The sequence below is a fragment of the Diceros bicornis genome, chromosome 24, assembly GCF_020826845.1.
Source record: "Diceros bicornis minor isolate mBicDic1 chromosome 24, mDicBic1.mat.cur, whole genome shotgun sequence".
In the NCBI taxonomy this organism is placed as follows: Eukaryota; Metazoa; Chordata; class Mammalia; order Perissodactyla; family Rhinocerotidae; genus Diceros; species Diceros bicornis.
In genome coordinates, this window is record NC_080763.1 from 11,876,187 (window position 1) to 11,880,704 (window position 4,518).

A 4,518-nucleotide genomic window follows, 5' to 3' on the forward strand; every position below is an offset into this window, starting at 1 on the left:
TGCAGAGAGAGACAAGGAGATGTCCTAGGACTAAACCCCAGGGCACTATAACTTTTAGAGGTTGGGAACATGAGGAGGATTCAGCAAAGGAGACTAAGAAGGAGTAACTTGTTAAAGGAAAACCAAGAGAATTGGTATCTTGGTAGCCAAGCGAGAAAGGTGTTTCAAAGAAAATGAGTAATCAACTGTTAACTACAGCTGATTCAATAAAATGAAACCCGAGAAGTGACCATTGGATTTTTGTAGTGTGCAGCCCATTGGTGACTTTGATTTGAGCACTTTCGGGAAAGAGATGGGGAAGAAAACCTGACAGAGTAAAATCAAGGAAGAATGAGTTTCACTTTTGGCCAAAATGGAAGATTTACCATGCCACTTGAAACAAATGAAGGAGGAAAAAAAACAGACAAAATATGAGACAATGGTTTTTAAGACACTAGATATCAGGCAGTGCAGGACAGTGATCATCAAGACAGTGGGGACAAATAGATTTGCCCCATAGATGCTCCAGTGTACTGTCTTGACAGAGTTTCCAGGCTGCAGCACCACGAGAGGGAAAACAGGCCAGAGCCTGGTAGGAGGGTGAGCGATTTGCCCCAGTTTGCCTGAGACTTTCCCAATTTTAAACATGAAAGTCCTGCATCCCAGGATGCCTTTCCACACAAATCCTGGGATAACCAGAACAGTTGGTCACTTTACCTGGAGAACTCTCAAATTGAAATGGAGCTGGGAGTCCGGGAAACTAAAGACTGCAAGATACAGTTCACAGGAAAGACCAGAGGGGAAAGAGCAGCACAAAGAAAGAATTTCAAAAATCTGCATAAGGTTGCCCTCAGTTTTTCACCTGAGTCTTAATTAGAATATGCACATGAGGAAATTACCTGAGGTTGGGGAAAGAATTAACTGAAAGGATAGAGAGAACAGTATGTGCTACTCACATAGGGCCAGGAATAGAGCCTATTCCCATCTGCCAGGGTCAAAAATATCATACCTCACAGGGCATCGGGTGAAGTAGTCAGAAGTGTCTTGCTTCAGTATTGGGGAATGATCAGCTCTAGACTAAACAATGCTGTGGTTCCAACCTAACAAGTCTTAGAAAAGAGAACCTGAAAAGATCAAAATGTTCCCAATAACTTAACTACATTCTAGATATTTGGGTATCAAAGATACAAAAATGATGCAAATCAAACTTCTATAGATGAAAACTACAATGCACGTCATGAAAAATACATGGGATGGATTAAAAGCAGATTAGACATTGCAGAAGAAAAGATTAGTGAACTTGAAGACATAACAAGAGAAACTATCCAAAAAGAAACACAGAAGGAAAAAAAGAATTTAAAATCTTATAAAAGATTATTCTATTTCAGTATCAGAGAGCTAAGCATTCAGAGTATAAGAGATAGGATAGGAGGTTGTAATAGGGAAAAAGATCAAAAACATTTGCCTTAGAGAGGACATGTCCATGCAGTCAAGCCCTAGATGGGAGGTTAAAATAAAATTCTTGAGTAAACGTGGGTGCTTTATTGCAAGAAGTGCAAAGAGTAGCTCTCTATAAATTTTAATTTAATTTAATATTTTGCATTTCATTATTTATTTGGATGTTTAAGTTCTCGCACAAGAGAACTTTTACAAGTTGGTGATAGACAAATTTCGTCTCCCAGACAGTATAAATATATGGTTGAACTAACATTAATATACAACACCATTTTATCAATTGCATAATAAAACGAATGACTGAGTATCCAAATATTAAGTTGTACAACACAAAAAGCATATAAAATATTAGATGTCTGCTCAATTCATTAGCCAATTCATTAGCTCTCTTTTTTTTCAAGAGAGGTTGGGAAGAGAAGGAAAAAGATCACACTTCAAACAAAAATAATAATTGGTGAACAAATTCCAATATGTATAGAAAAAGTTAAAAGAATTTCAGAAATTTGATGATTGAAAATTAAGTATGATAACAAAGCATCTCTACCATTTAAAAAATATTCAGTAAATCAAAGGGCATATCCTACATGTTCTGCACAAGACAAAAGCAACATTTTATGAAAAATATTTATCCCCTCCCATTTTTTTTTCAGACCCTCCCTGTTAAATTGTACCACAAAGCACAAACATTAAATTCACTGTAAGGCTTTTTTCGTCTGGAGTCATTAAAGACACGTGCTTCTGTACAATGTAGATTTTCAAAATAGAGATTTTCCATAAAAACACAAAATGAGATTTATATAAAGGCATTAAATAATCAACATAAGATTTGGTAAAAATCCAACAAAAGTCTATTGTGCAAACTTGGTGTGAACTTGTACAAATAGGGGAGATGTAAACATAAAGTGAGCAGGCAAATATCTATATAGCCCCTACTTTCAGTGTTTGAGATGACTGAAGAAATAAACCATGTAAGATCTAGAATTTTCACAGTTCCTGGGATTTTAGTTCTGCGTGATACTAAAAATATGCAAGTATGGTGTTGGATATTTTGGCATCTAATATCTCTAAATTTTTTATACTTTGATAAGATTCTGGCATAAAAATAGATTTAAAGAAGACTTACAAGTCAATTCTGCATGATTTCACGAAAGGTACATCAATTGGTATAAATGGTTAGTACATTTTAAATGCTGAACAATAAGAATCTTTTTTAAGTATCCAAACAGGTTGATTGTAACCGAAACATAGAGATTATGATTATGTCAAGCTTGTGACCTGGTAAAACTGCTTTTCAATACTCCTATGGAAGCTTCATTAGACTTATTCACCAAGCCACCATGTTGGCTAATATGAACAACGAACTAGGTCCTTCTTAAGTTCCACTTCCAAGGCGATAGCATCAGGCATCCTAGTTTTATTGAATAGAACAGTTGTTTCTATGGCCGTTGGGGATTTGAAGCACATTCACATTTTAGGACAATACTTCTCCAAATACAGGAGTTGCTTGCTGTTGAAATTTCCATACCATTTTTGTCTCATGAACTGTGCTGCATCTTCATATTTCATTCCACCTTCACTTAACACTAGGACGGCAAGCATTGGATCTCTGCCAAGACCCGCAACTCAATAGCAAGAAAACAATCATGGTTTTCATAAAACTTAATTTTTTACAAGACTAACCAGTCACCCACAACCTGGTTGGATGGCGGTACACCATCATCAAAAGGCCAGTTGCAAGCATGGATGCCTTCTTTCTCCACAAGGGCAGTGCTGTAGTATGGTGGTAGCTGCTTACTTCCTAAGTTTCTCTGTACGTTTGTTTAAGGTTGCATTGGTTAGATTGTGTGTAATAAGAAATCTCATGTTCTTGTATGTGTCTTCCTCAGGGTCTGGGTGGTTTATTCGAGCCATGTTAATTTAGTTAAAAACACCCAATCGGATTATGAAAGAATTTTAAAAATTGAATACAGAAATGATGTAAAGAATCTAGTCTATCTCAATATCCTACACTTGAAATTTTCAGTGCTTTGAGTGTGAAGCTGGAAGTAATAGAAAACAAAATGAACTTCCTAACAAGAAGATCAATCCTTCAATCCAGTAATACTGAGGCAATAGAGAGGAAGCGCACCAAGGTTTACCCCACCCATGTCAGAACTCTCAGCAAATGTTCTGCAGATTTCAATTCAATACTCCATATCCAGGTTAACTGCTCTTATGGGGCTTCATGGTGGAGTAGTGATGAATTTCTACAGATCACTTGTCTGCACAGAGGTCATGCTGTGCCTGGCAGTAAACTCCACTGCCCTTCAGAAACTCCATAAATGTGATCAAGAAAGGAATATGTTTACTCATTGAAGATTGTAGTCTAATCATACAGCTGGACCCTAGGTGGCAGGGACACAGGTGGTGGCCAGGTACCAGGCTCTACCATGCGGCGAGTGGCTCCCAGAAGAGCATGGCATCAAGCTGGCCCACAGCAAAGTGAGCTAATATGCATGCTGAGGCCCAAAGATTAGCTTTTATTCAAAGAAGGAAAATTTTGGGAAATGAAAGAATTCAAAACCACATTAATGAAGGAAAATTTTACGCACTGAACCTACTTAGCCAAGAGAAGAGACTTCATGGATAGAGGCAGATTGTTTGCATGTGTTCTGCAGAGAGAAGTGTGAGGATACGTGGGGTTGGGCAGGAGTGTCTGTTAGCTATTTTTCAGGATTACTATAGTCTCTGTTTCCAAGGGGTAGACCAGAACTTCCTGGCTGAAAACTCTTCACTGACTTCCCTTACTTTCAAAATAAAAATCCAGAATTTTCACCATGCTGTACATCATCCGGTCACTGCCTACCTTTCCTTCTTCATCTGCCAACTCATCTCTCCACATTCACCCTATGCTCCAGCAATTCAGTTTCCTTGGCATAACTCCAAGATGCATGCTTTCCTACTTCTGTCCATTTGTATAAAGGGCTGGTAAGAGTTAAAGCCTGAGTTCTCACTAAGGTCCAAACTCCTTCCAACACATCTAGCTTCCTTCTTGCTTGTAGGAATCAGATTATAGCATATGGCTAGCTTTAGAGGCCATCCTAA

The 4,518-nt window shown here is 37.9% G+C and overlaps 1 pseudogene; it reads right to left on the reverse strand.

Moving 5' to 3' along the window:
* Nucleotides 1-2,807: 2,807 nt before the first annotated feature.
* Nucleotides 2,808-3,345, reverse strand: LOC131421254 (protein tyrosine phosphatase type IVA 1-like; annotated as a pseudogene).
* Nucleotides 3,346-4,518: the final 1,173 nt, after the last annotated feature.